The 13,665-nt window shown below is 47.5% G+C and overlaps 2 non-coding genes across 2 annotated transcripts; one reads left to right on the forward strand and one right to left on the reverse strand.

Annotated features, from left to right (window-relative positions):
- Positions 1-10,258: 10,258 nt before the first annotated feature.
- On the reverse strand, positions 10,259-10,330 carry Trnat-ugu (transfer RNA threonine (anticodon UGU)). Its single transcript has one exon. It is a non-coding gene; the product is annotated as a tRNA-Thr (tRNA).
- Positions 10,331-13,593: 3,263 nt separating this feature from the next.
- Positions 13,594-13,665, forward strand: Trnat-ugu (transfer RNA threonine (anticodon UGU)). The gene has a single exon. It is a non-coding gene; the product is annotated as a tRNA-Thr (tRNA).

Below are 13,665 nucleotides of genomic sequence, written 5' to 3' on the forward strand. Positions count from 1 at the left end.
CAAAGCGACCGGGTGTCTGGACATCAATGACGATGCGTCTGCGCGCCACTATGGAAGTGCTCCACCAGGCGCAATGACATTGCACATAAAGCACAACTACGCCATGTCCCGGCGTCACCGGTGTCATTGCATGCCGTTCAGGAGGGTTTTTCCAGAGCCTTCTAAGGACTCTGGTTTTACTTTCCATAAATCTGTATATAGAGAAGTTTCGGCGAGGGTTCGTGAGAGCCATTTTGGACCGAAGTTTTCGAATCACACACACACAAAGATAGAGGGCTCTACTGCCGCTTCAAAAACTTGGGTAGCGCTGACACTGCTTTTTTATGACATGTTATGCCTGTGCTGCACGGTAGCTTTCAATTGACAATTGGACTCTCGTCCATAACTGCGCCCTATGTATTCATAATGGGGAATAGACAATTGGTCCAACGGCCTTCGGAAGGCCTTTGAAACCGCCGTGTAGCCCAGGCATTAGGGTAGTTCACAAACACTGGCACGGAACACGAATCGCACCAAGGTGCACATAGTGCAGCCAAAAATAAAATTTTCGTATTTCCCTGAAAGAAAATGACGGTTGAAATAGTAAGCTTACCAGCAATCTTGGTTACACCCTGATGCATCCTTCGAGGCAGCCGCCGGCGCACAACTCCTGCAGGAAACTGCTTGTATCACCATCGTCATTAGTCAAGGCACAAGTCCCACAACATGTCCTTTAAGTTGCTCCTCCCCTGCAGTCTCCTCCATCACCCACTGCGGCTGACACAAAAACACACCTTACGCGCACTGCAGACCCCGACGCGGAAACTTTTTGTTGTGGCCAACTTGCCCACCAAAATCTGATTTGTAAATGATTAACCTAACCAGTTGTCACCTTCTGAAGGCTCCAAGCAGCAGGAAAGTCATTTCTAGCGCAGATCCTAGGGCAGCGAATACCGATGGAAACTGCGCAGCACCACCGACGGAGATCAGTTGTCGCTTAGCCCAAAGGGAACGGCCTGAACCACAGCTCTGTGACTGCTACACATATCCGCGCAACTCGCACACCATTCGAGAAAGGTACGCCCAACAACATAACGACGTTTCCAAGCAGGAAACTGCGTAAAAACCGCCCGAAATCCAAGCACGAGAACGAGGGTACCCCGAGCGTCCCAGAAGCGCCGCATCTCAAGCCTCGTCTGCGAGTGAAGGCTCGCAGACGATACTTCACTCGTCTGTCTAGACAGACATGACGAAGCGTTTTTGCGGTGTTGCCGGCGGCGCGGCCGGCGGCGTCGGGTAGAAAACGCAACTTCACTACGTCGTGGTATATATCGCCGGCTCTGTCGCAGGGAGCACGCGAGCGCTTGCATCTTAAAGCAATGCAAGCGTCGCAAGTTATTACAATTATGACTCCGGGAACCGCGCGCCTGATCCTCGGAACAGAAAAGAAATGGAAGCCTCTTGGCCCGCGTTTGGGAAAATCCCGAATGCAGTGATAGAGGATGACGGAACAACTGCATGCCGATGAAAGCACGATGGTTACCGACAGAGGAGCAGCGCTAAAAAGCATCTGTGACTGCGGATTAATTGTAATTGAACCGTACTAGTTAGGTTTAGTGGCTAACCCGCAGCAGTAGCTCAGTAGGCTAAGGCGTTGTGCTGCTGATTGCAAGGACGCCCATTTGATCCCTGCCGCTGTGGCCGTTTTCTTATGGTGGCAAAGAACGAGGACGTCCATGTGTCGAGATCCGGTGAAAGTTTGCTTTGCCGCACAGCGTATTCAGCAGAACAATCCCGCTCACGGACCACAACACGAAGAAATTCATAGGAACGGGCGATATATAGCTTCGGTGTAAAAACAATGGCTTCACTGCCACCAATTTTTCAAATAAAAATTCTGATAACGAATCACAGAATGAAGTAAAACAATCAAGTACAACACAATCCAAAATCTACACAGCGTAAGGAATAGACTAGCACGTTTTTATTGGGTCATTTTTACGCAGACTTTCCGTGCGCGGACATATCAGTACGTTTCACTGCAGGGGGATATCGGTACAAAGAGAAATCTAGCCTGCCAATAATTGACTAAGAAAAAAAATAACGAAAAAGAAAAGAAGTGAGCAATGGAAACCAATTACAGGTTTATCGACGTTCCTATTATTTTTTATTACGCCTATGATCTCAAATAAACTCAATTTCTTGTAAACTATATCTCCTGTAATTATGTATTAAGGGTGTTTCGTCCATCCCATTTTATTGAGTTATTTTTCTTCAAGACCTATAAGAACAATTTTTGTATAGAGCCTGTCTGTGTTTGTATTATGGTTGTTTTACGCGTAATTAATATTGCGCATATTCTTGAAACGATTTTTTAGTAAATATTTATTGAGCATCTTTGCCCGATCCCCTTTATTTTACTTACTTTTCTTCCAGATTTGTACTAAACATGCTTTTAAATATTTTGCTGAGTAGCAACGTTATTTTTCGCAAAAATATAGAATGTGAGTTTCAGTGATATCAATGAGTTGTAATCAGTGCCAGCCTGTACCATTCACGAGTGACCGGTACCACTCACGAGCGTCACTCACCACTCAAGAGTGGTCTGTGGCGCTCTCAATGGTGAATGGTGAGCAGGGCTTTCCGGGCGTGGCGATTACACTCATACTAAAGCTAAACATTACAGGTAAACATTGCAACAGCGCAGTGTATCTACGACACCATTTTATTAAAACGCTCCAGGGCAGCAGTTACACAGCATAGAAGCCCTTACGAACAACTCTCCAACTTAACCTTATAAATACGAACTACAACACACGACGTTCTGAAAAATGGAAAGTTCCACGCGCAGGCACTAACTATGGTTTTCAAATGTTACAGCATACGCTACGAACTCTTCTAAACAGAGTTCCACAATAATCACACAAATGAATAATAGTGCATGCCTTTCAAATAGTAGGGATTCGACATTGCCCATCACGCTCCGGTGTTTCTTTTTTGTTGTTACCCTGGTTTCTGGCATCTTTGCTGTATTTTTGCACTTTACGACATGTAAATTGCTTGTTACCTTGTGAGTGCCAGTGCTTTGTTCAATTCTTTGGTCTATCTTTGTCGCACGTACACTGCGTATTACATACATTATGTTATGATTCGGATAAAATTCTTGCTGTATTTTTTTCTTTGATGTAAACCTTAATCATTTCATGTTCTTTATGATAATTTATAAGTTCTGTGCTACTCCCGCTGCTAAGCACCCTTGTTTGACTGTAAACAAACAACCGACAAAGGGGCACAGACATTTGTAACACGTCTGATGTCGAATAAAGAAATAATACTTGCACTCGCCAGCCCGAGGCGATGGTGAGGCGCACACACCACTCGCTCGAGATTAGTAAGTGGTTGACGTCTGAGTTCACTCATCAGTGAGCCTGCCGACCTATGGAAAAAAGCAGCAGACCACGTTTCGGAGAACACCCCAACTCCGAAGCGCACTTTCTCTTCATTACAAAACTAATAATCGGGCTGATTTCTGCCAGATCTGACGTTGAGGTGCTCCCAAGTACATCATTTTGACGCTCGTTATTTACAACAACATTAAGATCCAGCCAAAAAAAAAAACAGTTAACTTGAATGTACGGACATAATGTAGAGTTAATATTAAGGGTGCAGCGCCATAGCCAGTTGCGCAATATGCGTGTCAATGTTTAAGTCCACCGTGGTGCTAACTTCAACAGAACGAACACTGCTTTTTTCTTACGGGGGCCTTGTCATTTGCATGTATTGAGAAGCGGTAGTATGTATTGGTCACCCATTCCTTCGTTTGGCGCAGCAGATCTCTGCCTTGCAGTGTCACGTTTTCAACGATAGAAATGCGCGTCCAAGTGTCGCTCAGCCTTTTCCGTTTTTCAATCCACGCGCCACGACTAGACAATTGCGAAAATAGTCTATTATTCCAGGTGTGTCATTTTGTTTGGAAGGGAGTCGGTGCATGGCAACAACGTCACTAAGGGCCGTATTGTTAGTTCCTCCTCCACTCCATTTGTTCCCTCCATTCGGCTGAGGGGAGGATTCAGCACTGGGCAGATCAATTTCAAGGATCTCCTCTACCGGAGGCTCCAGTGGAGGATGGATTCAGAATACCAGGGTTAACGTGATTCTGGCTGTCCAACATTTCTTACCACATCGTTGAGCTTGCCGATTAGGCTTTCATTTATTTTGAAGTTTTAAGTTTGAGGGTTATTTATTTAAACCAAAAAAGATACGCATACAGTGTACACAGGGACACAAAAATGTTGTCAAAGGGTCCCTTCTCACCTTGTAAAAGGTGATTCCTTACACTACCGTGTAAAGCTTCCTACCGCGTCATTTGAGGACATTTACAGTTTATTTGTGTTGCAACACATGGCCCGTTTCTCATTTTTCCGCGAGCACACTAACGCCCTTCTTTAAACACCGATTATCTTTTCTTTTCGTTTATAGAACTTGTCGTTTAAGTATGACATCATGCTTATTGGAAATCAGCTGGAGAGGTTTTCGACGCTTTACTACGGGAGGCAAATCAGCAAGAGTATCAAGTCTCCGGGCTATATACGCTAGAGGTTGGGACTTCGGTATCCAAGCCACGTCCATCAGAACCTTTCGGGTTAACTGCGCGACACGCGGTATTACCAATCAGAGAACGGTTCGCGTTCCCCGCACGGGGCACCTTGAGCAATCTTGGTGACGGTACTGGCGATACCGCGGACCCCGAGCCCCCAAACATAAGCTGGATCCAACCGTGGCGATGTGTTTATAGGTGGAGGGTTAGAAACCACGAACGGTGGCCGTCGGATGGGCTCCCTGTCTGTTCACCAGGCAGGGAGCTCCGGGACCTCTCAAGCTATTAGGGTAAGGTTTGAGACGAAAGTACCCCCGTCCCCTACTTTTTTCCAATGCTATATGGATAATTCAAACCCCCCCCCCCCCCCCAAACGTGATCGGCCCCCGAAAAGGGGCCGCACCGAAGTTTCCTTTCCATCCCTTCCAACAATCCACAGTCCGAAACCTGACTACTATCCTCGATTCTTGGTTATCGAGGCAGTTGACGAAACAAACCCTGTTTCTTCCATGTCCGTATTCTTGATCACTAAGTTCCTGGAAGGCATCCTCGGAAAATCGTTCGATGCTAAGAAACTCCGTACCGGTGAAGTTCTAGTCAATGTCAAGACGCAGCAACAAGCCACTAACCTCCTGTCGCAAACCTGCATGGCAGATCTGGCCATCAAAGTCACTCCCCATCGTAGCCTCAACAGCTCTCAGGGTGTGATTTCGGAGACTGATTTGTTGAATGAGACCGAAGCTGATCTGTTAGAAGGCCTGAAAGATCAGGGTGTAACTGCAGTGAGGCGTATAACCATCAGACGAGACAAGAAGGAAATCCCCACAAAACATATAATCCTGACTTTCAACCGCTCCACACTTCCTGAATCCATTAAGGCAGGCTTTATCTCGTGCTCCGTTCGAGCGTACATCCCGAATCCGCGTCGCTGCTACAAGTGCCAGCGGTTCGGGCATGGTACCAACTCGTGCCGGGGCCAGCCAACCTGCGCTAAATGTGCCCAACACCATCTCACTGATGACTGTTCATCAAATCAACTGCTCTGTGCTAATTGTCAAGGACCTCACGCTGCATATTCGCGAACCTGCGAGCGGTTCAAGCTTGAGAAAAAAATAATAAACATCAAGGTCACGGAAAACATCACCTTCCCAGAGGCGCGAAAGAGGTTCGCCTCTTTCCCCCTGGGGAGGTACGCCGACGCAGCTCGCCGGGGGGCGGAGAGGCGTCTGGTTTCGGCAGGGACCCAGTACCGCGAGTCGGACTTGGTCCCGCCCCCGCCCCCCCCTGGGTTGCCTCAGGCAGCCCAACCCGCCTCCGCACTGCTCGCTGAGCCAGCAGCGGCTGTGGGGGCAACCACGTCTGGTGGAAGCGGTGCTGCATCCTCCACTTCCACTCCAGCGTCCCAAACCACGGGCGAGGGCGCAGAGGAGATGGACTTGGGGGAGCCAGCGGCAGCTCCCACCACCACCGCACCGCCTGCGCCATCCGAGGCGTTCCTGAATCCCTCGGTGGTTGCGGGCAAGGAAAAGCGCACCCCAAAGGGTTCGCGGTCCTAGGAGCCTGATCCCTCAGGCGCTCCGAGGACATCCGAGGATGAAATGGACGTCGGTCCGTTCTTGTCTGCGGTGCACCGCAAGGAACGCGTCCCGACGCCAAAGCCTCCCGACAAGCCAAAAAAGACGAGAATCACAGCCCCGAAAGACGACACATAAACAACACAGTCCAGTAGCTCCGAACACTTCATAATGGGAAGAGAGAACATAGTACAATGGAACTGCAGAGGCCTCTTTAAAAATCTTGACGATGTAAATGAAATACTGCATGCTAATCAGCCAAGTGTAATGTGTGTTCAGGAAACACATTTGAATTCCAAGCACACAAATTTCTTGAATAGTTACCTGGTATACAGAAAGGACAGGGATGGCTGCACACACTCTTCTGGGGGTGTGGCCATAATCGCCCGGAAATCTTTAGCATGCCACCCTGTCACTTTGAACACTATCCTTGAGGCTGTAGCAATACGCTTAATAATATTTAATAGGTTGATAACGGTATGCTCCATATACATTCCTCCTGATGTCACACTTTTGAGCTCTGACTTCGAGGCGCTGGTTGACCAACTGCCCGAACCATACATTCTAACAGGCGACCTTAATGCTCACAATTCTCTTTGGGGCTCTTCTCGTACGGATGCCCGGGGTCGCCTGATAGAGAGGTTTCTTACATCCTCTGGAGCATGCCTTTTCAACAATAAACAGCCTACATATCATAACATAGGACACAACACATACTCATGTCTTGACTTGGCGATTGGCTCCGCAGTTCTCTTTCCTCTTCTCGAGTGGGGTGTGGGAACTGACCCATATGGCAGTGACCACTTCCCCACCTCACTAACATACATAGGTAAAGGCCCATGCAGTCCATCTTCCCATAATAGGTTCAATGAAAGACGAGCTAACTGGAATACATTTACAGAGACATCCAAACTACACCACACATCCATAGGACACCTACACGTTGAAGAATCTACCCAACTCCTTACGGCGCACATCCTCGACGCCGCCGAAAGGTCCATTCCCCACGCCTCTGGTGCCCCGCGCAACCAGCGGAGGCCGTGGTGGAATGAGGACTGTAGGCGGGCGCGAGAGGCCCAGAACAAGGCGTGGGGTATCCTTCGTCGGTACCCCACGTCGGGAAACCTCCTCTTGTTCAAACGGGCCAAGGCGTTAGGAAAACGTGTGCGCCGTGAGGCAAAACGAGAGAGTTGGCGTACATTCATAACATCAATAAACTCCTACACAGACACAAGGAAAGTATGCACGAATACGCAATCTCAAGGGACAACAAACACACAGCCTGCCTCTGGTCAGCACTACAGGGGACACACTCGAAGACCAGGCTGACACACTCGCACAACACTTCTAACACGTGTCCAGTTCAGCGCACTACACAAACACCTTCCTGAAACATAAAGCCTGTTGTGAAAAGAAGTCCCTACGCGACAACAACAAATCACAGACTTCTTACAACTCCCTGTTTTCACTACATGAGCTGAGGGCTGCTCTAAGCACGTGTAAACCCTCAGCTCCAGGCCCAGACAACATTACATACACAATGATACAACACCTACACGCAGACACACTTGAAGCACTTCTACACCTATATAATAAAATATGGCTTTCGGGGCACGTTCCACACTCTTGGAGGGAGGCCGTTGTAGTGGCTTTCTTGAAGCAGGGAAAGGACCCGTCGTCCCCCTCAAATTACCGCCCAATAGCCCTGACGAGCTGCCTGTGCAAGCTCTTCGAGAAGATGATCAATCGCAGGCTCGTGTACTTCCTCGAGTACAACGGTCTTCTCGAGAGCTGCCAGGCAGGCTTCAGGGCGGGGCGCTCCACCAATGATCAGCTTGTTGCCTTGGAATCTTACATAAAAGATGCCCTCATTCACAAACAGTTCTGCATTACAGTCTTCTTTGATATGGAAAAGGCCTACGACACGGCATGGCGATACGGCATCTTGAGTGACTTGAAGTCATTCGGTGTTTCGGGCAACATGCTTAGCACTCTTTCTAGCTACATGTCTGAACGAACTTTCCGTGTAAGAATTGGTAGTGCACTTTCTAATGTACATGTTCAGGAAAATGGCGTGCCTCAAGGAGGTGTTTTGAGCTGCACACTCTTCATAGTGAAGATGAACTCACTCCGTAAGGCATTGCCACCAACCATTTCTTGCTCAGTTTATGTAGATGATGTGCAAATATCTTTTAAATCATGTAATACGTCAATCTGTGAACGGCAAGTCCAGCTCGGCGTGAACAAACTTGCTGGCTGGGCGGACACAAACGGCTTTAAGCTGAACCCCGTAAAAAGTACTTGCGTTGTGTTCACCCGTGTTCGCGGGATCCATGTGGACCCTGACATTACTCTAAACGGCGTGTCGATTCCTGTAAAAAAGGAGCGCAAGTTTTTAGGCCTAATATTCGACAACAAACTAACATTTCTTCCTCATCTGAAAATGCTTAAGCAAAAATGCCTAAAAACTATGAATATCCTTAAAGTTGTCTCTCACCAATCGTACGGTGCAGACAAGCAGCTACTCCTGCGTCTGTATACTGCACTGGTTGGATCTCGCTTGGACTACGGCAGCGTCGTATATGGGTCTGCAACGAAAACGGCACTTAAAATGCTTGACCCAGTTCTGCATTTGGGGCTTCGCCTTGCTTGTGGCGCCTTTCGCACCAGCCCTGTGGAAAGCCTCTATGTAGAGTGCCACAAATGGTCCCTGTATCACCAGAGGATATACACTGACCTGTTGTATGCCTCTAAAATCATGTCTCTCACAAATCATCCTCTTAACTCGACCATTCGTGATGCATCCTCACAGCAGCTCTTTTTAAACCGCCCATCTATTCCCATGCCGTTCCCTCTCAGAGTGAGAGCAGAAGCTTCTGATCTAGCAGTGTCATTTTCATATATCCACAAGACAGCGATCATTGATTTTACTGCACCATGGCAAGCCAGGGATGTTTCTTGTGACCTGTCCTTTGTGCAGTTCGACAAAAACAGGGCACCAAGGGCAGTTATTATGCAGCATTTCCTCTTCCTACAGGATAAGTACCAGTGTGCAGAGTTTTACTCCGACGCATCAAAGACAGCTGATGCTGTGTCTTGTGCTGCGCATGGACCGAACTTTAACATGGCAAAAAGAATGAACTCCCACAACAGCATTTTCACAGCTGAAGCACACGGCGTTTTACTTACTTTAGACCACATTGTCCAGCATCAAATTCCAAAGTCCATAGTTTTTACAGATTCTCTTAGTGTTGTACGTGCACTTTTGTCTAGAAAACGCTCAAAAAATTATGTAATCAATCTTGTTTTTAAGGGCCTTATGGTGGCATACGCATCAAGTCTTGAAATAACAATATGTTGGGTTCCTGGCCATTGCGGAATAGCCGGGAATGAAACTGCAGATGAAATGGCCACTGCTGCTACACTCTTGAATTCAGTGGGCATAGCAACACTTCCGTACACAGATATGAAGCCACACATCAGACACCAACTTCACAACACGTGGCAAACACACTGGAGTGAACAGACAGATAACAAGTTACGTGTAATAAAACCTCACTTGGGACCATACGCTACTGACTCACATAACAGACACATTGAAGTTACCTTAGCTAGGTTGCGGATAGGCCACACTCACGTAACACACTCACACCTGCTCACTAGCTCTCCAAGACCTGGGTGTAGCAGGTGTGGGGAGGGCCTATCCGTAGTCCACATCCTAATCACATGCAAGGCACTCGACACAACAAGACACAGACACTTCAAGGAACTATACAGACAACACATTCCGCTACACCTTTCGTTGTTTTTGGGGGATAATGCCATGGTCTCTGTGCAACGTGTTTTTAAATATTTGTCTGATGTAAACTTTTTAAACCTCATTTCCTATCATGCGTAATCAAAACTGGCCCTATACACCAGCCATCACCATTGTCGTTAATTGATCTTAGTGTTATTCTGGCTCTAGTAGCCACTATTTTCTTCTAAATACTTTTGTTTGGCGCTCTTTGCCCCAGCTGGCCTTGCGCCAAAAAACGCCAACGATCATCATCATCACGGTTCGTGTTAAAAAAATGCATTTACAAAAACATAAAAATAAAATAAAGACAGCCGCCAGTGAGGGTCGAACTCACGACCGCTGGTTTACAAGACCAGCGCTCTACCACTGAGCTATGACGGCGTTAGAGCGCTGATTGTTTAAAACACAAACGGCTGACGGTCGCCTATGTCACGATTTTTTGTAACCGCCAAGCACGCAGGCTCGAGACACATGGGAAGCGCCAGGTGCGGCGGGTTAGAAGATAGCCGGTCTTCCTGAGTAGCTATAACGGGGGGCGTCACGCAAACAGTTTAACACAGACAGATCCGATTATGATGATGATGATGATGATGATTGGATCTTAATGGCGCAAGGCCAACCGGGGCAAATTTGAGAGCGCCAAAAAAGAGTGGTTAGTTACCCGAGATGAAATGGTGGAGGCTGGCACTGCGTGAAAATATTATGGAGCCATAGGCATACTCATGAAATACGACAGATATTCACGAAATTGAAAGTTGCTGATCTTCTGAGCAAGCGCTAGAGTGCATGAAGTGATGGACAGTGCATCAGCGCTGTGCATCTTCTTTTGTCCCTGTGTTTCTTGTGCTGCTTTTCATCATGAATCTGAATCTGAACCAACTAGCCTAACTTGCCATCTTACTTCATAAAATAGAAGCAAGCAGGCAAACAATCGAGCCGCTATACATATAGCACGGCTACCTAGCTTTTAAAGCAAAACTTTACTGACCTAATCGAGCCGAGTTTCGCCGTCACCAGCAATTTTACCTTCATTTGACCGAAGCTGCGCCGCGGCCTTGGCAACGCATCACATGGCACGGTGTGCCGACCTCAGCCGCTACCACACCGCCACCACCGTCGCCGGCTTGGCGCATGCGCTCTCCGCAACTCGGCCCCCACCCGAGCTTGTCCATAGATGAGAGCAAAGCGGGGCTATTCTATCTGAGCGTTGCGCGGGAGCGGAAGGCTTTGCGCCGTCGTCAGCAAGCGGCGCCTGACCACCCCGCGGATATCGCCCGGCGAGCTGCTTCACTGGAGAGGGCCCGGAATGCCAAGCGCGTGAAGCTAGTGTCGGAGACTGAGAAAGAGCGAGCCGTTCGGCCCACATAATAAACTGAACTAGGCTAAATCAATACTTAACAAAACTACACCAAGCTTTTGCTTTGCATATCCCGGGTTAGTTGTGCTAAGCCGCGGCCATTTTTTTACACCTTAGACAATCTCGCTTAAGTAGGTTCTATGTGCTCGTGGGAGCACTTTTTTCCCACCACTGGACCAGGAGAAGATCTATCTTTATGGCCCCAGACGCCCTTGGCAAACTGTTGAGCAATGGATTATGCCTATACGTTCTTTGACGATTCCCTACAAGTATTGTGTCATGTGTCGGTATGCGTCTATTGCACTTTTTGTTTTTGAGGGCAGATGATCCTAGTCCGCATCCACCGAGCAAGTGCAGGTTCTGGTTACAGCAGAGGGAAATGTCACAAACATAATGAATCATTATTTCACCTGATGAATTTCGCTAGGCCATGAACTTTTTGTATAGACCACATAATTTTATTTCAGTAGTTTGTGTCTATAAAACACGGAAATTTTATTTTAGGTGTTTTTTTTAAGTTTACAACGCCTAAAGTTAAGTTAGGTCTGCCAGCTAGTGCTGGAACGGCAAAAAATAAGGCCGATACGATTTGACAACACCATATTTACAACATGGTGTGCGAGTGTGTGAACACCGACGTACCGAGCGAGGAGCAGGAAGGCCCAGCTTACCAGTCCCGACCGTGAGGACACACTCTTGGTTGTGGAAAGGGCGATGAGAACAGCCAGGGCCCACGGCATCCCGGGCTACTGACGTCAGCCGCCCATCAAGGAATCCTAGCCATCCGCTCCGATAATAATGTTTGTTAATACTGTTGCCACCACCACTACCACTACCACCACTACTACCACAACTACCCCCACTACCACCACTACAACTACTACTACTACAACTGCTGCTGCTACTACTACTACTACTACTACTACTACTACTACTACTACTACCATGTTAATAATTACTTGCCATCTTGGTAGAGGTAGTGGTAGTGCTACAATCACTACCACTGCTACTACTACTACAACTACTACTACGACCTTGTCATCTTGGAAGAGGTAGTGGTAGGGCTACAACCTCTACAACTACTACTACTACTACTACTACTACTACTACTACTACTACTACTACTGCTACTACTACTGATGGTTCAAGGCGAAGAGCTTAAACTGAGGTTTTACGATTTGTTCTGTCGTACCAGAACAAGCGTTTTATAACATTGCATGTCGAAAACAAATTAAAACTCAAAATATTCGTTGACTTCCCCAAATGTCGTGTTCTAACTCTTTAGAGCGTAGCTATAAACAAGCGGCCACCCCTTACAGGGTGGCCGCTTACAGCAAGAAGGGCCCTTCCAAACAGGGCCCTTACTTAATGGCCGCTTGCAGGGCCCTTACAGCAAACCTCTCAGTTATTTTTCTCCTGCGAATAAGGTAAAATTCCTTTTTTCTCCTTCTTTTACTTGTCTCACTCAGCCCGCGCCCTCTGTATTAAGTCCGAATGCACGGAAGGGACAGTAAACCGTGACGTTCCCGCGCACTTGTACAGAGCATTTTATGTTGTAACAGCCCACATTTCGCCATAGCGCAGTGTCAGAGTTCTGGTCTTTAAATCAGAGGCCGGGAGATTGGACCTCACTGGCAGCTTATTAAAAAAAAAAAATTAGCAAGTTTTTCTTTCTTTTTTTGGCACGTCGTTCGCGAATGGTGGAAGTTGCGCGGCTTATCGCACGCACGGTGGTGATACATGTTGGTTTCCGGAACATGAAGCACTAGAGAAATTTAAAGTTGAGTTATTGCGTTATGACTAGCGCACGTTGTACTGCTCAGAATTTGTGGCGAAATTTGCTGGTTTGAGAATGCGTTAATATGCGCTTTAAAGTACAGATGAAATGGAATGGAATGGATGACTTTATTACAGGAGGAGGCCAATAGGCCCTGGTGTGGGGCACGGGGAAAAGGGGAGGGGAAGATTGTTCATATAAAGTCTGCACTGCACTATGAGCGTTCACTTAGCACGATATGCACAGGTGAAGTTGGGACGAGGGCACTCTACTACGACCATGATTGGGGTATCCAAAAGGATCCGTTCAGGAGCCACAAGGGGTGTGTTTGGGGGTACATCTAGAGAGGTCTCTATAAAGTAGTATGATGGCGGATAGTACAGATGAAAAAAAAAGGTTACTTGGAACGTGCCCTCTTTCTCGAGCCCACATGCATAGCAATGACAAGAAATTGTGACTCTCTAGTGAGCGTGCTCAGAGTAGTTGGGTTGTAACTGCTTCAGAAGCGTCGCCGTCATAGCTCAGTGGTAGAGCGCTGGTCTTGTAAACCAGCGGTCGTGAGTTCGAACCTGACTGGCGGCT

This window comes from Haemaphysalis longicornis, unplaced genomic scaffold (genome assembly GCF_048455015.1).
Source record: "Haemaphysalis longicornis isolate Haplotype H1 unplaced genomic scaffold, Haemaphysalis longicornis Haplotype H1 scaffold_2, whole genome shotgun sequence".
Lineage (NCBI taxonomy): Eukaryota > Metazoa > Arthropoda > Arachnida > Ixodida > Ixodidae > Haemaphysalis > Haemaphysalis longicornis.